Raw genomic sequence first — 23,092 nt, 5'->3', positions numbered from 1 at the left:
TTGAGCACCGTGTTCGGTGCAGCCGTTCTCTCTTCGACGTTCGGAGAAGGAGGATCGCTGCCCTCGAACCATCCTACTTGGACGATTGAACTATCCGTGCGGTCTTTACCCGTCGATAGCTGGTTCCTTCCTCCAATCTAGAGCTTATTAGCGTGTAATCGATATCCGAATGATGCGTTTAGAAAAATGATATTATCGTGCTGATAATGGTACAAGTATATGGATAAGATTAATACGATAGAGTCGTCTGGCTATGGTTCCAAGAATCAGCATGTATATACGCTGTACATCATCCGGACGTAACGACGAACAAAATAAAAACGTAATGGCAAACAGGGAAAGAGAGTTTCAGAGTATAACGTCACTCCGTCACAAGCACTCTTCCAATCAGGATTACGTTACACGTTTTTATCGGTTTATATCGAGTGACCTCGACGCGAAAATTGCTCGTATGTACTTGCCGTAACCAATTTCGTTTCGTGTTACTTACGTGTCCGATTCCAGCCATCAACTGTTTTGGCAAAGCTTATCACGATAATCGATTAGACGCGCCAACTATAACAGCTGTACTCGGAAACAGTGCTCGTGAAAGTGAAATGAAGTGAAATGAAGTCAGCTAGAAATATAATTAGCCAGTTTTGGTTGTCGCCGAAAGACTTTAAATGTGCGATTCACGTACCTCTATGCTTCCGGAGCTTGGAAGCAAGCAAGAGCACCAGGTTCTGTACCCACGTATGACTTGAAATATTATATAGCGTTAGAAATGTACAATTAATAAAAAAATGAACAAAGAACGCAACAAGACTGAAAATATCTGTTTTTTTTTTTTTTGTAAATATTTGTAATTTGTTTGTTGTCTATCGAGACATCCAATCCAAGTTATAAAGAAAGTAGTTGCATTACTTTTTGATAAGATCACGTATGTACGTGGAAGAGAGAGATTCGAGGAAATCGAATTGCTTCTACCAAAAGCTTCTCACCGGGAATAACGTCGAAAATAACGTATTCGTGCCTCTCGGGAATAGCCATCGCAAACAATGACTTTGTAACTCGTCGAGGATAGCGACGGACACGAGGCCCATCCCTGCTCACGGTTGCCAATACCTCCGGGGCGAAGTTAGCCGCGCGACCCTCGCCTCTGCCCGGATGGACAATGGATCCCCCTAGTCATTATGAAGTGAACTCACCTCCGTCCTCCACCGATGGTTAAATCTAATCCGACGCTCGTGCCAAAAGGGTCCACGGCCAGGAAGGGTTAGACCAGGTTAGAACTATCGCCAAGGGACACCGAAGGTGGATCTCGATGCGTTCGCGTGAAATTTCCAACTGGTTGCTTTGGGAAACGGTGACCAGTGCTATTTGGAATTGGTTAATTTACACGTGGAAGTATTTGCCTCTGATGGAATGAAATTGTAATGGAACCAGGGGTTCAAACACGTTACTTGGTATTTAATTGAAAAATAGATACCAATTGGGCAAGGTGTTATGAAAATGTGGGCGACACACGGATGTATCATCCAACAACACGCGTAGAATATATTCTAGACACGAAGATAACAAAAAGAAAGGGGGAGGGGGGTTCACGTACGAAAATGCTTTTTGAGGATTATTTTACGAAATGGAATTCTCGCGGACTCGAAAGTTGTGGAAATAGAAGCCATCGTCGGGCTTTGATTAAAAATTCGCTACAAGCCCACTTGACGAAGTTGCTGGAACGAGGCAACGCGATTATCGAGGTCCGAAACAATGCGGAAACAAACCGAAAGACGCAATTAAAGCGTCCCATTTTCGCTTTGACGCAGCCTCTGTCGCCACTCGAGCCACGGTTGGCTCCTTTCGAACCTCTCTGCCTCTCTTCGTTGACAGCAGAATTAATTCCTCGGTAAATTGACTCCGTGTGCCGAGAGGAAAGCCTCTCTTGCGAGCGTCGCGACATCGACTCGTCGCGGAACACCCGAGCCCACGAGACAATAGACCGAAACGACTACGGGAGCAGGGAAAAATATGTTTCGTCCCGTTGGATGGCGCGGTTTCAGGTAATTCGAACGATAACCGGCCAGTCCGTGGCCGAGCCTTGTCAAACAAGGGAACTCGAGACAATGAGAAAGTTTCACGAGCGACGTGAAACTTTTTCCTGTCAATGATAGACAGAGAGGGAGTGAGAGACGAAGTAGTAGCTGGCATGCTACAGAGAGAGAGAAAAAAAGGAATTGACGGGGACAGAATCGAAACTTCAGCGTGAGTCGTCGGTCCATTGTCGGGGCGTACAATCGTCGGAACGAAAACGCGACGTCCACGAGACCGGGGAATAAGTGTACGTCGCGGGAATAATGAAGAAAAAAAGAGACTACGCCGCTCTCTTGCCGCGAACGACGATCCACAGGAGCGTGTATCCTTTCGTTCCTTTTCTTTCTTTTTTTTTTTTTTTTTTCCCTCCTGCTATCTACTCTCGTCGGTCTGGGTCTGTCGACACCGGGGGGTGAAGTAATAAAGCAGGAAATTCCGCGCGACGCCACCGTCGAAAATTTGCATTTTCTGCTTCTGCAGTTTTTGTCGTGCCACTCCGATTTGTGAAAATCGCGGTTACCCTTGCGGTTCCGGGAATGGCAAATTTTTTACGATTTCACGGCGTCAGTGGCACGAAAACAGCTACGAAATACGCCGGAGAGTACCAGACCGGCGTCGACTCTGTCGTGATTACAAAATTCACCCTACACCAAGTCACGAATCTCGTATCTCCGTGTGCATTTTTAAGAATGCTACTCAAAGTTGCGATGTCGTATCACGAGTTAGCGATATAAATAGACCAGTATATTTATTAGTATTGTTCGTCGCTTGATATTTGAGGCAGCACAGGGACAAAAGTATTCCACTCGTTCGCGCACCATCACGTGATACGGATATTCGACGATTTGTGATACAGCCGACCAAGGAATTATTTCCTCGTAAAAAGAAATCAGTCGAAAATGTAGAATAAAGTTCTGCATAGGAGGCTTCGTTTGCGGAAAAACGATTTTGAAAATCCGCTCGAAATACGTATACCACTTCTAAGTTCCGACTCGACGAACTGCAAATAGATTTCTATAAAGTTTTATTAAACAAAAGGCGCGTGTTAATGATAACAAGAACAGATAAAACCAATCAGAAATTACGATTGTATTGGGTTTATCGAAAATAACAACTCGGAACCTTCCAAGTATACGCGACGAACCGTTCTTTTCTGATAGATAAGAGTAATAGATAAAAATGAGCAATGGAAACTAATAGATAAGAATACTTAAGATTTTGAAGGAATAATAATAAAGAATATTATATACAATTGATAATACAAGGAATATTAATAAATAATAATGATAATAATAAATAAATGCACGATAAACGATTGTTAAAGTTATAGATTACGTAAGAACTGTGTTTGCTACCTGCCAACTTTATAAATCCTTTGAAACAGCATCGAGATACGTAACATCAATACACTTAGAAATCCAAGAGACGTGATGTCAATTAAAAAATATTTTAATAGATACTACTTTCACTGTCGATTTCTTTAATCTCATCAGCGCTCAGTATTCATCCTCGTCTTCGTCCCTTCGTTCCATAATTTCTAAGAAAACACTTTTTAATTTTTGTCACTTTTAACGTTTTCAACTAGCCTTTACACAGCAAAAAGAGATACATTTTCAAAACGCACACAATATAGTTACCGTATCTCGTAATGCTTCTAACAGATACTTGTTCTATCTTGTAAAGAATTTATTTTGCTGGTACGATAAGTTTTGAAAAAAAAAAAAAATGATATCAATACGATACCCATTGGTTAAGATAACAACGTATCGACTGAAACACCGAAAATCCAATTGCAACGTATCAGGATAGTAATTAGCACTGAAAATAGTAACCAACGTATAAACTACTTTTATTTAAATCAGCCTTCGAGATCTTCTTTCTAACGATTAGGCTGCAGAGTTTAACGCGTTTATAGGGGGAAGAATTGAAAAGAATTTCATAGAATTTCGAGGTTTGGGAAATAACGTTGAAAAATGCAGAGAGCGCGCATAATTCGAAAAAATGTATGAAATATCCAGAGCGTAGCATTTGCTATGATATTTAACACGTAAAGCAAACTTCTGCCCAAGTTCCATTTCTTAAATTATACTCGTAAGTATATTCGCGTAAATACGTTTATTAAGATATTCCTTATTTTCATAAATGTTCGACAAGTTTGACATCAATTTTCTGAAACATTTTATGCAACGATCTTGCCCTATAGCAATCGGGTCCTGAGAGGAAGCTTCATAGTGAAACAGAGGCGTCGACCTACCGGTCAAAGCGTATTGATCGCAATGTAGGCGTTCATACGGCGAATCTGCAAATAGATTCGAGAATGTACATCCGACCGATTATGCGAACGATAGGATAAACGTGGAGAAGGCACTCCGATTCGCTTAATCTCGGCAAGCTCTACCTGAAACGCGCGTTATTATCGTGACGCGCAAAAGGCAACCATCTACTAGTCGATCAAGCACGTTCTCTATCATACGGATCGATATCGAAACCGGTGGATGCAGCACCCCCTGTCGGCCGAGGTTTGGCAAACATCGTTCACCTGGGAGGAATTCGCTTTCCATCGCGAGGAAAGTGGGAAAAGAGCCCATTACCCACGCTCCGTTGAAACTTGGCACGCAAAGTAGCGAGAGGAGTTGAACACGAAAAGGAAACGTTCGTCTTTAGGTCCCCCGAGTATCTGCTCCTCCAACCCCTTAACTCGTCGTGGGAATATTACCAGCTAGACTGGCTCGTTACCGAAACTTCGACGCCGATTACTTCGGGAGACTTGTATCGATGGTTAATCGAAGAGGGTGACCGAGGCTGGAGCGAAATGGTTCATTGGAAAAGACATTAGCTACTTTTTCTCGGAATAGAGCTCTGATTGCTAGCGATTTCAACGTCGTGAATATAAAAACACGAACTCGGGATAATTTATGGGATACAACGACGATTTCATCGGAAGTTGAAGGAGCGTTACAAAGTAACGACGCGAGTAACGTGCTTCGAAAGCTCGTTGCAACGTTAATTTTAGAAATGCCGTTTCTGCGAAAAGCATCGTTTCACGTACATCGTATACGTCGTATTGCACTCAGAAATTTTGCGTGAGATGAATTGCAAAATTATAGGAAGGGAGGTAGAGCTTCGTTAAATAACAAGAATATTAGGATTGAGTGGGACCCGTGGAGAGATAGTAGCAGACGCGGCTCGTATTTGTTAATCTATCGCGGAAGAGCAAGGTCTTGACGAGCGGCAGGCAACAAAGGCGCGTCTGGAGCCGCCTGATTAATTTCGCAATGCGGAGAGGCCGACTGTTGGAATACTGGAAGATAAATTAGATCGTTCCAAGACAATCGCGCATCAAGCTGATTGCGGGACACGCAACGGCCTTGTTCAGAAGTCCGCCTAAATTTCTATCAATACACGCGAACGAACGACAGCCAAGAGAAGAGGGTGGATATGATACGGCTCCTATAAATCGTTGGATAACGTGCATACATCTGGTTCGAAGAAAATGTTTCATAAATTAAGGCGCGAACGATAAGGCTTACGGGATGAATCACTGTCTTCGTTGTGCGAAGATTACGATAGATTTAGTGCGACAGAAAAGCACAAAAGTTTGATCCTTTTTGCAGGGGAAATAATATTAACCATTCAACGGTGACTCTTATCTGTCGCCTTCGTATCTCCTTCAAACCGCAACTATTTTTTATTCAATAAGAACACCGGTTACCAGATCCAGTATGATTCGTTGATCGAAATTACGAGCAGAGCTTCGCGCTCGTGCGATATAGCGACTAGAGTCTTAAAAATCGAGTAACAAGAGCGAATCTTTCTGTCGATATGTACTAGCGAAACGATCGTCGGTTCTTCGATCTTTCCATTCTCGAGCGATACATCTAGTCACCATGGCCAGCCATTAAACGTCACGATAAGAATCCATTTTGCAAGCCATCCAATTTTACACCCTCCAGCTGACTGCCGGGACGAAGGAAAAACAAATTCGCCAGCATTCCCGTCACGTTCCAGGAGGACAAGTTCGTACGCGAAATTGCCGACGGATTCCCATTAACCATGGTCCTCCCCCTGTTGTCTCCCGATCTAAAGGCCGATTCGTCCGGTCGACTCGCGAGCGTAATTCCGCACTGGACCACGAGCACAATGCAGGCTCCATGTCGCAGACGAAGTAACGGATCGCGCTTCGTCCGGTGAATACGGATGGGGCTCGGTAACCGAACGGTTCAGCCATTGTCCATGGTAAATTACCCCTGTGAACGCGAGAAACTCGTTTCAGCCTGATCGAGCTCTGTTCGCTTGTTTACTTACGACACGGGATTGGTAAATGGCGGGCGATAAATGCGGTAATGATAATAACGAGGGCACGTGGGAGAAAACGCGCGACGTGGAAAGTCGTTCGTTGCTACGTGGATGACGAAGTTCCTCTTTATCTTACTGGTTTTGTAGCAACTCGAAACTCGAAGATACAGAACCGAGGAGAATACGGATAAGGATATGTAAAATATCCTAAAAGTCAATAGTCGTTACCTTTGATTTTTGTCAAACTTCATCAGCTTGTAAGCTAACTATATTATATCGTTTATTCTTCGATCGCGAAATGACATTAAATTCTGAAAAACATATAAATCGACGAGATCAGGGTACTGGTTTCTTCTCCACCATAGCCGACCGATGACTCTCGATGCAGAGCTGAACTAAGACCGTTTCGGAGTCTCGGGTCCAGGATAATTGCACGCATGGGGGTGAAGTAATCGGCCAGGTCGGTCGGTTAAAGGGACCAGGGTTAATATTCATAGAAGACGGCGCTGATCTCTCTGAAGTTCGGATCGTAAAACTACTGTTAACGGGAATCCGGAACTTGTACTCCCAGAGGCGCCCATCCCCTTTATAGCGCTCACCTCCCTCATGGCGTCCTGCGATACGAGTCGACCGCAAGGGCGGCGGAATATCTTGCGGCGGCGACGGATAAACGGAGAACACAGAAATTGGGTACAAGCAGCCGTAATACGTTCGGAATGCCGAGCGTGTAGACGGAAACACCTGGAAAATGTCCATGGTTTTTGCGAGCTCCAAACAGGTGCAGCATGTTCGTTTCCAGGCGACTCGTCCTTCAGGGAAATTAAACGCGAACCAAAAGCTGCGACGTTTCTATCGTGAAAAAGAGGAATAGTTCGTAGGCATCTGCAAGCATTTCTCGAATTTTCAACAATTTCCCGATAACATTTTTACTTTGTCGAAATGATTCGCGACCATATCTCTCTTCGTTCGAGCTAATACACGAAAATCATCTACCGATAGGTCTGCAATATACGACGAATATTCCCATTTTATCTTGCACGATAAAATTTGCCAACAATCTGTTATCCAAAGGGTCTATGTTTAACATACCATAGCACTATATACGTACTCGTGCAACAAAATCGACACAAGTTATACTCTAGACTAGTTTCAGCGTCAAAAACGAGAAAGAAACGTCTCGATTTTTCTCCAAAAATCATGGGTACTTAAGATTCGACCGAAAAATATATTCAAAGGAGAATAACTCCTACTTTGTAAGCCAGATATCGTAAGAGTGGCACGTAGTTCATTTCATACTTGAAGTGGCTCACGCACCACGGCTGGCGAAACTTATGGCAACTACGACATCCTCGACGAAGCAAGAAATAAGCCGACGAAAAAGGTCGAAAGAGCGAAGAAGGGTGGAGTCAAAGCGGCTTTCTCCATCGGACTGTCTGCGAATTATTAAACATAACGGTGAAATATCGCAGCGGCCAATACCAGCCAGGAGAAGGGAACAACGTGAGCTGCTTTCGCAACGGCCTTTTCGCTTTGTATATTCGGCCGGAACGGAAAGGCGCGAAAGAAGAGCGGCGTGGCTGCATCGATGCATTGGCCATAGCGCGGCGCCGCGCCGCCGCGATTATTCGATCCTCGGAAGAGCGTTTGATCGATGCGACCGACGTTGCGTGCCTGAAACCGCCGAGCCCGCCTCCTTTCGAATACACCAGCAACGCTAATGCGTTTGTGAATTTGTTCGAAGGAAGGTCCCAGGTGACTTTTCGCTTCAAATTCTCCTTCCGCTTCCGCATCTTGGAAATTCAGTAGTTTTTCGCAACTATATCGTCGGCCATTGAATCGGTGAGAAAGAGAAAGATGAAATTAACTGGTGAAACTATCTGCATAAACGATCTGAGAAATCAGGAACACGATGTAATTGCTTTCCTTTAAACGTTTAAACTGTTACATAGGTACAAAGTGTATTTACGCTCCTGTAATACATGGTTAAAAAATTGTGAACAGTACATTATAGAAATGATTGCACGCAAAGATATTCGATTTTGGAGAAATGTTTCTATAATACGAACGATTTCAAACTCCAAGGACCTTATTGTATAAGTTAGTATAACGCGGTATAAGTTAGATTCTTGACAGGAACAAGACAGAGATATTAACACCCGTCGACTTTTCTTTCTCGGCTGATTTCCAGCGAGAGTAGCTCGTTTAACACGGAAACTCCCCATGGAACGGAAGCGTCGTTTCCGCGGAAGGCAACTGCAGTTACGATTATGGGAGTTGCGTTCCCCCGTCGACGGTCCTACTTACGGCATATTAGCGACTCCTGAGACGGCCATTAGTCGAGCTCTTACAAGATAGACCGTAACATTAGTTGACGCGACAATTGCCGACCTCCGACTCGCCTCTTTCCTTCTCTCTTCTCGAGAAAAGGCTTCTCGCGCCACGATAATAGCTACGCTTACACATCACTCGTTTAGATAGCGTTCAATCCTCGAATGGATGAATTGCATTGCGTATCTCCAGGAGACGACGCCGTTTAATTGTTATTAATCAGCCCCCTCGTTCTTGGCTCTATTCTCGTGTTCTCCGACCATCAACTAATTGTGGAAATGTCGATCGAGAAACACGACTCTAATGGAGTTCATCGCGCTGTGCGATATTAATTGTTAACTGTTGCACTCTGATCATTACGGGATTTTATTTATAGACGAGCAAAGGCTGACCGCGTAATACTACGGTGCACGAACGACGTCGGATTACTATCGATTTATTTACGTTATTATATGTACATACATCGACGGTAGTACTACACTGCACTAACTGTAAGTAGTATACTTGATGTTTCGTATCGTCTCGATGACACGAGTTCGTTACAAAGCTTAACGAGGTGTCGTAGAAATACGATTCTTCTTCACCGACTCGATTTATGAACAAGTAACCCTTTGAGCGACAGGTCTGACCGGTCAAATTTTGCGAGTTTCCTAGACACGGGTGGTGGCTAGGAGTTATTAGCTATTTAATTGCCATAGTTTCCTGGTTTCAACGTTTGACTGCGCTGCCTAGCGAATAGCCCTCAAACATTGTTATTTTATCATCCTGCTGTTGAATTGGACATATCAATGTCGTTGACGCGTTGTTGGACGAGCAAGGACCTAAAACCTTGGTCGAAGCAGCATTCCAAATACGATTCGATCAAACCGTCAACCCTCGTATTCTATTTTCTTTACGAAAAAGGATCTTTACTCCTGGACTACCTGAAAGGGGATTGCTATGTCTCGGTGGGACTGCACGCTCTACGTGGGTCATATCGAAAGCTCATAAAAATTAATGTTCCACGATAACGTGAACGCGTCTCGGGCTACACGCTAGCAATCCGATTACGGTCCACGATGTCCAGGGATCCAGAGCAACCCGAGGGTTTACGCGAGTATTATCCGTTTCGATATCCTCCGTGTGTTAGCCTCGTTACAGGGATTGGCCAAAATCCAGCGGCGCTAATGGCATTTAATTGACCCTCGTCCATCGAACGTACTATCCACGCGGAACTTGCTTCTTCTTGGTTTCGTCGTCGGTATCTGTTCGCCATTGACGCTAACCTTCTCCACACAGTACATTTCTACCAAATATCGATTTTTATTTGATATAAAAATTAGACAAGATACCTAGTTAATTGCCAAGTACGTCTTATTTGTTTCAATTCGTCCATCTATTTCTGATGATTTCAAGAATGATATCACAAGTATTTTCCTTGAAGATTTTGTATATTCCTACGTGTTATGCGTATTCTGTACGTTCCTACGCGTTTGATCGACTCCACTTTTTGCAAATATCACTTTCATTGGATATCGTAATTACGCAATTAACTTATTTCCAACGGATAAGCGTCTCGATTCGACGATCAAAATTTACTTATTCGAACAACGTAACATAAATGGTATATTAAGTTCAAAGACAAATTAGAAAAGTTATGCTTGCGACTCTACTTGTTAATTTGTAGAGTTAATCGATGTGACTTCTGAACGATTCAATTACTAATCGATCGCTGCTTCGAAGGAATGAAATTCTTGTTATTTTTAGCCCTTCTTCCTGGTCCTTAATCCTTTTCCCTGTAGTCCACTCTGAACGTTCGAAACGAAGATCGCGTCGATCGATCGAACCTAGATAGAGTTAATTGATCAACGGTACGTTCGAGCGATCCGAAAATAAACGAGACCAAGGAAGGGGTCTAACGTCCGATCTTGCAGATATTAGAGTGTTTATCCGGGCTTTACGAATCCACTCGACGCATTGTCTGTTTGTCTGAGAACACGCCACGACTCCCGTAGGACCAGCTAACAACATTAGCTCGGGATTTGTCTTTAGGGCTGGATCTGGCTATGTTGGCCGACCGGAAGGGGCGGGAACGAGTATACCCTATTAATATTGCGGCTGTATCACAGTTTCACCAGACTTCGCGTCGTTAAGGGAGATATACGCGGAGATAGGCAAACAGCCGGTCGCCAGGACAGACGAGGGAGAACGTTGCGCCGTATCCTTTGCGTTCTCCAACTTTATTACGCTCGACTCTAATGTAAAACGATGATTTCGTCTCGCGACAGAAACAGACCATCTGATCGTCACGAATACTCGTCCGACGGATTTTCTTATTTTACTTACGATTTGCACTCGGACAATCTTAGAAGCCCTAGAAAATATCATTAATTTCGATGTAAAACGAAAAGTACGAAACTACTAGTCATTTTTGATCGAATCGTAGTTTCCTATCGTTGGAAGATCTCTAAAATTGGTGCAAAGTTTAAACGTTAAAAAATCTTCTTCTCGCCTTCCTCTGCTCTGATCGCAGCAAAGTATCTTTTTGCATCGCAATCGCGAGTCTCAGCGGAACTGTCGTGATACGTATTTAACAAAAATGAACGTTGTCGCGTTTCGTTCTACGCATATAAAAGAAAAAAAAAATTCCAGTGCAAGTTATCGATCGCAGTCGGTAGGACTCGAACCTACGCTCCCAGAGGGAATCTGATTTCTAGTCAGACGCCTTAACCACTCGGCCACGACTGCTCGGTTGTACATTCTCCAACAAGATTGAGACGTTGATTCTGATTCCTGCGGACATTTTATTCCAAGCAACGATGATAGCGAACGTATGAATAAAGAAGACATCTGTCTAAAATACAACTTCTTACAATTATAATATCGAAAATTACCGAATAGAATGTCGTTGATTATCAAAGACGCGTAAGATTAGAATTCGAAGAATCGAACGCAACTATCGTTTATTCGCGAAATCTGTGGAAGAATCATTAACGGACAAATAAAACAAGCCGATCCGAGACGACGAGGTCGATCAGTTTACCTAGTCAACCAGAGGCTTGTATCTCTGGAGAACGAAACGTAATTGTATAAACAGTGACGTCAGTCTGCGCCGTAATAACGATGGAAACGGCAAGACCTTTCTCCCCCTGGGAACGACCCATATAAGGGTTGCTTCATTAAATACTCGGATCCCGACGAGGGCTCACCCTCCTCCACGAAATTGGTGCAGAGAAAAGCCAACGATTGTAATAATAATTACGCGATATTAATAATCGTCGAAGTTATGCGCGTAACGACGCTTCTGCACGATTTTGACGTGCCTCGATCGCCGAGATAGTTCCCAATTATAGTCGTGAAGACTATATAAGGTTACCAGCCAGCGACGAATTAAAATGTCCTCTTAGCGGAGAACTTTGAATGGTCAGAATCAGAGATGCGTAAAAGATCGCAGCAGGATCATAGAACTTTCTGATATTCGGATGAACGAACGAATCGTAAAAAGAATGACGAGAGAGACGAATCGAAATGAAAAAAAGGAGACAAAGGAGTACGATCGCGATTGATCTTCTTCCACGTTTCCAGCGATCTTTAGCGACCAAGCTTCATCGGCGGCAAATTTGCTCGGTTGGAATCGAAGCCAATCGCGACTTTGACTTTGGCTCGATTCTCGAATCTACTCCCCCGTTTAAGATCTCACAGAAGGAGCGAATGAAAATCAAACGGCGGTGGATTAAAAGTCTTCAAAAGTCGATGGAGTCGAAGGTACGTTTCAGATCGGGCGTCTCTCGCGAGAGGGAAGCGTTATTAATGACAAGAGGGTGGCAGCAGCACCGTTCTACGGCTGACACCGCAGTCAGTCGACCCGGGACGCCTAATGACGATTAATTCAATGTCTTGGTGGCACGGGACTGCCAGCAAACTGTCTCACAGCGCGACAGCTCTCAGGACTTCCGTTCGGTACCATGTTCCATCCTCTTGCCCTTTCTCTCTCTCTCTCTCTCTCTCTGCTCACTGTGAATCCGCTTCAGCTGTTTCGAGCGAGAGGCGTCGGCCATTAATCAACGCAAACGAACACGAATAATAATCGATCTTGAACCCTCGAACTGGCCACTGGCCCTCGGCTACGTCGCCCAGTTACGACCCTCTTCAGTGCTATTAGGAAGCTCGCGAAAGCTCGAATAAATGTGAATAACTACGGGGAATTTATCGGAAGCTTCAAAGATTATGAAAAATATCCATTGTCTCGTATAACGCGCGTAATATGCTCGTAAAGGGTATGTACGAGCGTTAACGCTCATCTCGATCCTTAATCTGGTTTTACAAATGTTGCAACAATCGAAAATTCGTGTCACCCGCGACAATTAACGAGACTCGAGCGGCCTCCCCGTAATAGCGTGAAAATATGCATAGCCTATTAATCACAGCGAACTTCGAACCGATATCCCCCGAATAATAACCGATTTCAGAATGGATTTTTGCCCCGAAGGCGAATCGCCACCCCCTGGTGCTTGCCTCTCGAAGGGCAGTAACGACACCCTTACAGCCGCCGGCTGCATAATCACAGAATTTGAAATTCCACTCTTCCACCGTGCTGTCTCATGCAACTTTTATAAAACGAGAAACGATTGCGTGGCGGTCGTAAAAAATCCTTTGAATCTAACTCAGGCTTCCGGAACGGAATTCCAAATTTTTTGCTTCCTTTTCAGCAAACCAGAATCTTCTAGAAACAACTGATAGAAACGTTCGAGACGTGGATTCCATCGAGCCATCTCTTTGGCCAGTCACCGTGGTCGTTGCGTGTATTTCAAGCAGCCGTTATTCACCCGCTCGCCCTTTGGCGATGTTACATATTTTACTCTGCATTATTCATCCTTTGACCCTGGAGCAACCCTATATTACACGTCAAGGAGAGCTTCTCCCTCTAACCGCTCGCGCTGCAACATTCCCTTTAAGAAGCGGACGAACACTGACCGATGAAATTAACGCGTTCAACTTAGTTAACTTTATCTGTGGAAAAGTAAAAATGTAGAAAGAACCTGGAATATTTTCCTAAAATAATGTCGCAGCCACAGCTCTGGGGAAATGCCGAGGGATAGGAAACGGCGGAGTGTTTGTAAAAGGAAAAAGGCATTGACAAACCGAAAATGGACCATCTACCTCTTTTTTATTTTTCTGCGATCGTTAACTAGGATCGTTAAACGACAACCCTCGATAGGTTATACCTTTTTCGAAGTGGAAGGCTCGAGTTTTCGTTCGTCAAAGTCAGGACGACGTTACGCGCGATAAACCATCCCGAGATTTCGCTGATCCCGCACGAAGAACAAAGAAACGATGGGAATATCAATGGGAGAGCGTGGATTTCAAGGGGTCCATTCCCGGAGACGAATCGCGGCCCATTCGACTCTTTCTGATCTTCTCAGAACAGTCTCTGCTTTATGGAACGCGATAAAACTTGCTCGAGAATCTTCTTCTTCTTCTTTGTATTTTAGTAATCTATCCTTAGCGCGAAACTGTTTGAAAGACAGAGATAAAAGTTTCCGTTGCATCTGCAAGTAAGCTGCAAGTTCGAAGAAACTCGAGTTATTCCACGCTGGTGATGCATCGTGTGTCGATAAAATTTACGGATAGATAAAAGGTACGTTTCAAGGAACTCGACTTGAGTGCATTCGTTAAAAGATACGATTTAACGCACTCAAAATTAACAGTGCAGAGACGGTCTAACGGATGACGTGGCACGTGTATCGTCGCGAACAAGTTCGTGAAAGAATACCTAAAAAAGAATCAGTTTCAAAATAAAAAGATTAATATCCGAGTTGTTGGGTATCGATGGCACACGATCGGTAACGTATCGTCGATCGTGCGCAGATGCTTCAAATTCCTCGATGAAAGTTAGCAACAACGAGCAGGTTTACGAGCGAACGAGCACTTTCGTTGTTTAACGATCAAAAACAATCGAGCGTCCGCGCGAGCGGAACGATATCGCGTGCAAGGGAGTCGACGTAAAAATTTGTAGCCCATCCCTGCCGGAAGCAAAGAGCCAGTGATGGGCTCCAGACGCTTCGAATCACGTTCAGGATCTACGGAAACTTTCCAATTCGCGTAACGCTCGAAATTATAGCTGTTGGAAAACTTTAAAGAGCTGAAATGGTCCGACACGACTCGAACGATCCTAAGTGTTCGAGTGGGTGATAAAAGCGGAACGATCAGTGTTCCGATACGTTTCCACGATTTTTTAACATCTTCTTTGTTTCGTATCTCAATCGTAACGACAAATCTGCGCCGAGATACCGGATAGATAATGGATAAGGGAATGTAACGAATTTAAACACACGATCGGTCGAGTACCTATAGTTCAAAGCGCGTACATTTTGGTAGAAATTCAACGCCGTTTATCTGTCGTGATCGATGTATTCACTGCAACTAAGAAATACGAAGATTATTAGCGAATTCTCAACATACTGTTAGGGAAAAATAAACGAAAGGGAATGGTTATTTTAAACAACGAAGAAAACAGACCGTTTACTTGGAAGAATAAGGGGAGAATGGAAAGGAAGAAAGGGCGAGTGAAATATCTCTAAAGAGCTGTCGTAAAACTAGCCGCCATGAAACTCGTATCTTTGCACCCCCTTACAGGGGGTAGCTATGCAGGAAAAGGGCACAGTGTGTCGCGAAACGACGCGTCGTCAAACGAAATCGTCTATACACGACGTTCGTCATAAGTATTTACATGTTTCCGTTGGAATCGGGTCGTGGGTGGGGCATGTCGTAAAAATCCGCACTGAAACGAGGAGCGGGGCGAGACCAAGGAGAGAATAAAACGTTGCGAAATTTATAAGGGTGGATCATTCTCGCAGAAGGAACGACGCCTTCGGGAACACCGAGCAAACGCGGGAAATTTGTTAAGACCCTTTCAAACTGTGTTACGCGGATCGCTGCGACCAGCAAAATATGTTGCGGTTGTGTTTTTTTAATATTTCATCAGCGTTTCTTCTGGAAAAAGAGGAGCTTCTCTTTTAAAGCGTCTGGCCGCGACTCCAGAAAATTCCACGAAATACCCTGTCCTTTATACGACTCCGCTTTCTAAATTCTTACGGCGTAACAGCGACTAGCGAAAGTATTTGAACATTTATAGAAACTTTACTTTGCTCATCCTCTCGATATTAACGGTGGTCAACCACCGTCCAACGTTTTCTGTACACTGACGCTGACTTTAGTCAACGATAGGAACATCGGTGAAACAATAACGTTCCAAAAGAATGGAACAAACAATGCGTTCGCATCGCCTTAGTTACAGAGAGAAGAGAAAAAACAGGCGCTGCGGAAGATGGTAATAATTAAATAAACAAGAATAATTATATCGGAGGAAGAAAGGCAATGCGCGTAATATATTCGTATAAATTTTCTATGATAATTGTTCAATGGGACAAGTTCAAATTACTTTCCTCAGTCATACTGTACATGCATCTCGATATTCGGATATTCAAATTTCGTTTCTCGAACCAACTATCGGTGAGAAAACACGCTGTAGCCACGGCCTTACGTGTACTCCACTTGCGTGCGTCGAGCACGGTCAATTCGTGACAAAAAGAAGATGTCGGTGGATGCTCGACGGTAATACGTGACATCTCGGTGTCCCTCGCGGGGAACGGGAACAAATAAAGTGGCCGTGTCAACGAGATGCTAGCAGAGAGACAGCCGTAACGCTTTATCGGTTGGTCCGTCGATCATCCTCGCGTTTATTCTCCGGGCTGAATATGTTATCGGCATAATACCGCTATAACGAGCCAGTTAGATCGGGAAGAAAGCGTACAAGTTGAATGGCGAAGAGGGCTGTGTGAATAGAGAGAGCGAGAAGGTAAAGTAGAGGGGCGTGGAACGAGGCTAAAGGGATTCTAAATCGCATTTACATGTTTCGATAGGTGCCGTCCGATCGTAAAAGCAGCACTCGACTCGGGGTAAGGAAGAAAGATCAAATAGACGAACATTGAAAGAGGGGGACACGGTCAGCAACGGGAAGGCCAACGGGGCTCTGTTCTGTCTTTGATGCTGGAGACCGAGAAAGGGACAAGGGGCGCGTCTATCCAAACCAACGGCGACGTTCAATCGAATTTTCGGTTTGCTGCTACAAAAGAGACGTCCCACGGGAACGGGCCGATCGCCGATGGACCAGCTTTTTTAATCAATTTCCAACACGTGGCATTGGCTTCCGGCAGACTCGCCCTTTTTCGCCAAACCGTGTCGGTTCTTAATTCTTCCCTCTGTTCTTTCCCTTTTTGCTTCGCCGAGAAAGGGACAGTGTGTAATCTTGACGCATTCGCAGCAATATGGTTACTCGCTATCGGAATTAATTTTCTTATACATGTAAGTAATACAGAAGTCTTTGTATATTTTATAAAAGAAGAGGCAATTTTTATTAAAATCACGCGTTGGTAAGTTTCATCGTAAATGTAATTTTACTGTTGCGCTAAGATGGATAAGGACGATCTTATTATCGCTTTATGCGCTAGAAATAGATGTCTTCCTCTTTACATTCGTCGTTATTATTGCTTCGTTATTATTAATTCTATTACTATAATAGATACATCAGGAAATTAAACTTCCATAGATATCCTTTCGACGAATTTTAGTCTTTCGAATCACGCGCTTTGAAGTTAAGTGCACGCGAGTTATCTGAAAGAACGGAAAGAACGAAAGCCGAATGAGGGATGAAATGGACGGGAGTAGCCAGGGATACGTCGTGGGATCGAACCCGAAGAGGAAGATAGAAGGCAAAATGGATTGCTTGGACAAACTACAATTACCAGTTACACAATGCGCTTCCACCCAGTGAAGGTTGTTCAAGGTGAGAGACGAGCTCTCGCCCGAAACGATGAAATTCGAACCGCTTTGAAGATGTTTCTGCGCGCGTTAGGGTTGCCCCGAACGAAACGCTGCCGCCTCGTGCCAAATCTAATTTCGACCTCTACTCTCCAACCTCTCCCTTCTTCCTCCACCCTGCAGTCTAAAGCCACTTTCCAAGAGAAACTCTCCCTTTCGTTGTCGAAACTTCGCACTTCATCGACGGGTGGCTTGGATTTAAATCGCTTAGAAAGTCGTTCGACGACTAAACTAGCTATTCAACCTTCGACGAATAATAGGCAATTTCGTCAAAAGAAACGTCGCTCTTCCTTCAGTGAATTCAAAAAACCAAAAAGTATACAATGCTTTAGAAAGATGTATGAGATCCTCTAAAAATGTTGTGCTATTTTGCGTTGTACGGAACGTTTCGAGAGTTCGCACACGCGAGAACCATCGGATACGGAGAAGCCTCGATTTAAGGCGCGAGCGTAGACCAAGCAATCCCTCCGACTATTCTATCCACCTTGTCGAGCCTTGACAAACACGATTCAACAAACATTCCTGTCACCCCTTAGCGAAATGGAGGGGAGAAGAGGCCTCGTTGAATCGTTGAATCGGGCCACGATTCCAGGAATCGTTCGCGGGGACTCACTTTTCCTCGATAAATAATACAGTCGCTCCCTTGGCTCATAAGCCAGCGATGTCTTCGATGGTTCCCTTTTCAAACGAAAGTAACAAGGAGGACGGGTGCACTGAAAGAAACGCCGAGAGGAAAGGCTCGAGGCAAAATCGAACCAGGCATTGCATTGTCCGAGCTTCGAGTGGGAGCTCGCGTGTTCCAGCCTTGTGGCACTCGACTGACAACAACCCCCATGGCACGGGGGGTTGCCTCGAGTGTTCGATGGAAAACGTCGAGCGAAAACTCGATACACGCGGCTAACGAGAGGAGGAAGTAACGGGGCTGGAGGGGAGAGCCAATGGTAACCAAGGGGAAAGTGCAAGTGGAATTAAAGTCGAAGCGAGTCGCGGGAAATTCTATTTCCCGTAAATCGCGCGTATTCTACCGTCCCCGATGTCTTCGCGGTGGAAGATCTTTTGAAAATTCAACCTGTTTCTTAGATTTATCTAACGATTTGGAAAAACGACGAAGTAAAAGACGAAGGATAGGCGATGGTACGTTTAAAAAGATGGGAATATTCAAAGCGAAGGGAAAAGATTAACAAAATTGAGACAACGAAAACATTCGTAACGCGTAACAAGCTAATATTTGGATTTTCCCAAAATATAATATTTCCGTAAGAAACGAACAGAAGTCCGAGCCCCGTGTTCCCAGGAACTGCGGAAGTTTTATCCCGAAACTTTTCGCGAGTTAACGGATTTCAGCCAGAAGGGAAATGCGAGTTTTCCGACGGACTGATTCCTCCAGACGGGATTTCTCCCACGTTGACAGTCTGTAAAACTGTAATTGATAGCCAGAAGTAACATCCAACTCGTCCAGTGAACCATCTTCTATAGCGAAACGGTTCAACTTTTCTCAACTTCAACTTCTATTCGACACTTCCCTGTGGAACGCGCGCGACGCACAGCTACGAGTCCTCCTTTTCATCGTTCCACGTAAATTAGTTCCCAGCTGTAATTATTGGAATAGGAACGAAGTCGACGGGATCGATGAAATTGCCCTGGTCCTAGAAAAAGTCAAATAATAAGAGGGCGGCGTTTGAAGGTATTCGTCGCGGTGACTGCCGGAACGAATTCGAAAAGAGACGATCGTAGCCCACGGGAAGTCTAGCTGTGCCAGGGTCGATAACCAATTAGCGATCCTCGAGACAAGGGTCGGAATAGCGCGTAAACAGCGCGGACGAGGTAGCTAGGGCAACGAGTTTCCAGGCCAGCGTGACGACCATCTTAAATTTTCCAACCCCTCTGTGTCTCTCGCTACAGTTTAATCCGTCTAGTTCGCTTGGCAGATTAACGAGTGCATTTCCCGGGGAAACGAGGTTCCATCGGCACAAGGATCGATCGTGTTCGGCTTATTAGTCGTCGTGTACGATTCTTCGGTGAGTTGATAAAAAGTTCGTCGAGCATCCCGTTGAAAGGAGCGAACACAAAGGTGGCACTCGATGGAACCTCCGATCTCGTTACGATATTAATTTGAAATGCAGAAGCAAAGTGGTTCTTTACGATTAATCGATCGCTAATAAATCGATGTGCAGTGTTTATGATTCGTTGAATTTTAAAAAAACGTACGTATATATACAACGATTAAAATGATGTATAAAATCGTGCCATATATAGGAAGTAAATACTTTGTCACCGCGTCATATGTGTAAAGAAATTCGTATTATCGACATCGATCAGATAGATAAAACGCTATTGATTTGAAGCGTTAGGTTGGGCGATAAACATTAAAAAAATTCCGATAACGGCTGTACACCTGTTGTACTTATTTATTATTTATTGTTGACCGATTCGCAGTTAACGGTACCGCGCGCGCATGGATCGTACAATCGGCGATACGATGTCCCTCTCGAAATGATCGATCGACAGCACGACCTTGAAGAGAAATCGTAGCGGAATAAAGGGAGGAGACTCGTTAAAAAACTTGACTGTGTCTCGGGGATGGATCGAAGAAGCGCGGAATATTTCACGTGAACGCGGCGAAAAGGAGAGCTGACGCACGACGTACGTCACGCACACGCGAACCTCGGCTCAGGCTTGCATGGCCGATGGACCGAACGAGGGATGCATATCAAGCAGGCTTTTTGCCCGCTGGCAAATTTGTCAATGGACCCTGGGGCGCCGCCGAGGAGAATCCACCCTCCCTGGCATGTCTCTTCCCTTATATTCTCCGCGACCCGTCGATCATCCTTCGCGCCTAGACGCGCTTCACCGTTTCCAAGTGCCATGGCGCGAGCTGTCGACGTGAAAAAATCACCAGGGAGACATTTCGCTCGATCGACTTTGAGTAGGAAGATCTTAATAGAGGGAGCAGAGTGGCCGTAGAGTAGAACGATTCGAAGTGAGAATCTATTCGGTTGCTTATTAACGGGAAAGGATCCATCGACAGAAAAATGGAAGAAAGAAAATTATACATGCACGAGATACAAGGTAATGTACGAAATAGCACGGTAAGGTGGACGAAGTTCTAGCTTGTAAATGTTTAAATAAGTAGAGCAACCAACAACGAGTGTCGATCGTTTTAAATGGGAATTGGCGTGGAGCTACGTTGACTGGCGATAACACGTCAAGTGATACTTTTGAAGGCAACGTCGTATCACGTAGACGTCGAGTAAATTTAAAAAATATATTTAACGGTAAATTATCTCACGACAATCGAGTACGTCCTTAATGAAATTCAATTTTGCAAAATTACGACCGTCGTCCGATTAAACTAGGCTCCATGGACGAAAGTTCGGGGACAGAAAAGTGACCACAGTGAATGTAGAACAGCACCCTAACCCAGATACATTTGCGACACCCCATTCGACTTAAATTTAGGGGACAGCCGTCCGGATGGCTGCGGTCCAAGCAGAGTTTGACCTTGCGCTGCCATAAATATTCAAGAAGGCCAGGAAATCGGGTGAAATCGCTTGCCACCTGCGACCGATAACCTAAGGAGAGCATTCCTGACACATTTACCGCCGACTGTGGCGCGAGTATTGGTAACGAGGGTAGTCAACAGAGAATCCAATAACGTCCTCGTGCTACCCTTAGAATGATCTTTTGGTGCCATTAAAAAAAAAAAAAAAAAAACCCTCCGACCGTTCGAACAACCATCCAGAGACGATAAATCCTAAAAGTGCTGAAGTTTCCGAATACCCGGTGAATCTGGAAGGTGGAACGATTTAAAAGTATTATCCATCGAGATTGTTCGGTGGTTTAGGGGTGTCTTCTTGGCTAAAAATCGCAGTTCCTAACAAAGTTTCCGGCCCGTTAACGACATGGAGGAAAACAGGGGTGAAGGAAAAAGGGCAAAAACTGGGAACGATCTGAAACGACGAGACAGGACCAAGCCAGACCCAGACGAGACGAGACGAGAGACGGCGAGGTCCAGGAAATGGATGGATGGTCGTTCGCAATTTGGCCCCCCAATAACCGCGGCACAAAGTAGCCAATTTATAATCCCCTGCCCCTCTTCCCAACGCTGGATACTTTTATCAACGTACCTGCCCCCTCTGCCTTCTCGATGCAAGCCGTTCGTGTATCCTTTCCTGTGGCGCGTTTCGACCCAACGAGCAGACGGCAGTGCGCGCCGATAACGGCCACGACTCGCGAGCAATGGCCCGAGAAATTAAACTTGTCCATTAACTTTTGATCGAACCGCGATTAAGCTCTTCCGCTACTTTCACCGATATCTTCGATTTCTATTTCGGAGGTCGATGCAGGTTGCAACTTTTCTTTCGTATAATTATGAAAAACGTTGCGGAAAGATGGAAATTACAGGATCGTTAAATTTGTATGCGAAGTTTGTCAATGTTCGAATTGTTGTAAATTCTCGAAAATTGCTTGTACAATAAAGTAGAATTGGACCTGTGCGATAGTCGGAAAGTCGAAAAATATTGAAATATCGAATATTTCAATTTTCCAATCTTGGTTAACGCGAACGAATAAAATGTACGTGCTCTTCTTCTATCTTGCGGCCAAAATTCACCGACTTTCCATGAATGGCAATTTCGAAGATTACGAGAAACCCAGAAAGCTTTTCCATCTTCCTACGAAGAATGCTCCGAAATTAATTGGACCGCTGTAAGCACCACGAGGGTTCGTACATGAAGGAAGAAAGACTCGTTCGATCGACACGAGGCCTAAGAAAGCCCATGCATCAAGGATCGATCGAAGCAGTCATTCACGAGCGAACGTTTTACGAGCGTAATAGTCCACCCTTAATGGACGATGGATCAAAAAATTTATCGCGCGCGAAAGCTCGGTAACCGACTGGCAATTAGCGGCCGGTCGTTCCGGTGAAATACAAGCGAGTCGTTCATGGGAATGTCCAGGGTGGCAACATCCGAGAATCTTCTCTCGCAACAAAGTAACATTATAGGTATTAACGTTACTTTGTAATTAAAGAGGAATATTTGGATATAAAATAAAACGAATCTGTTAGATTCGAAGATACAGATATAATCGATCGAGTCAACTTAACGAGTTAATAATCAAGTCAAACGATATCTTAACCTGTTAATTAATATACTTCAACCGGAAGGTCCTACTTTGCTTCACAGAATTAAAACTGGATAAAAATAAGGCAATTTCAAGGTTAGATCAATTTTTATTTCCGTATGAAAGAAAAGCGATTCGTTTTCCTTTAAATCGCCATGCACATTAAAGAAATACCCAAAGATACCGATCGAAACTAGATTCAATTTCACTTGGACGTTTTTCAAGAGTTTGTCGTCTCCTCTGGGAGAAAAGTCGACACCTAAAAAGGATCCAAAGTTTGCGTCCCTCCGCGGCGCACAGAGCTCTGATGCCCATCAAGGATTAGAACGAACTGCGAAATTCCCAAGGGTGGGAAGGGGAGATGGGTTCTACGAAGCATTCTACGAAGTTTCTACGTCAGCCATCGACGGATGGATCT

The 23,092-nt window shown here is 44.4% G+C and overlaps 1 non-coding gene across 1 annotated transcript; it reads right to left on the bottom strand.

Annotated features, from left to right (window-relative positions):
* Window positions 1–11,336: 11,336 nt before the first annotated feature.
* Window positions 11,337–11,418, bottom strand: Trnas-aga (transfer RNA serine (anticodon AGA)). Its single transcript has one exon. It is a non-coding gene; the product is annotated as a tRNA-Ser (tRNA).
* Between the last annotated feature and the right edge of the window lie 11,674 nt (window positions 11,419–23,092).

Source organism: Bombus pascuorum, chromosome 11 (genome assembly GCF_905332965.1).
Source record: "Bombus pascuorum chromosome 11, iyBomPasc1.1, whole genome shotgun sequence".
NCBI lineage: Eukaryota > Metazoa > Arthropoda > Insecta > Hymenoptera > Apidae > Bombus > Bombus pascuorum.
Note: the sequence above shows the minus strand (reverse complement) of the source record. Positions and strands in the feature narration are given on the sequence as shown.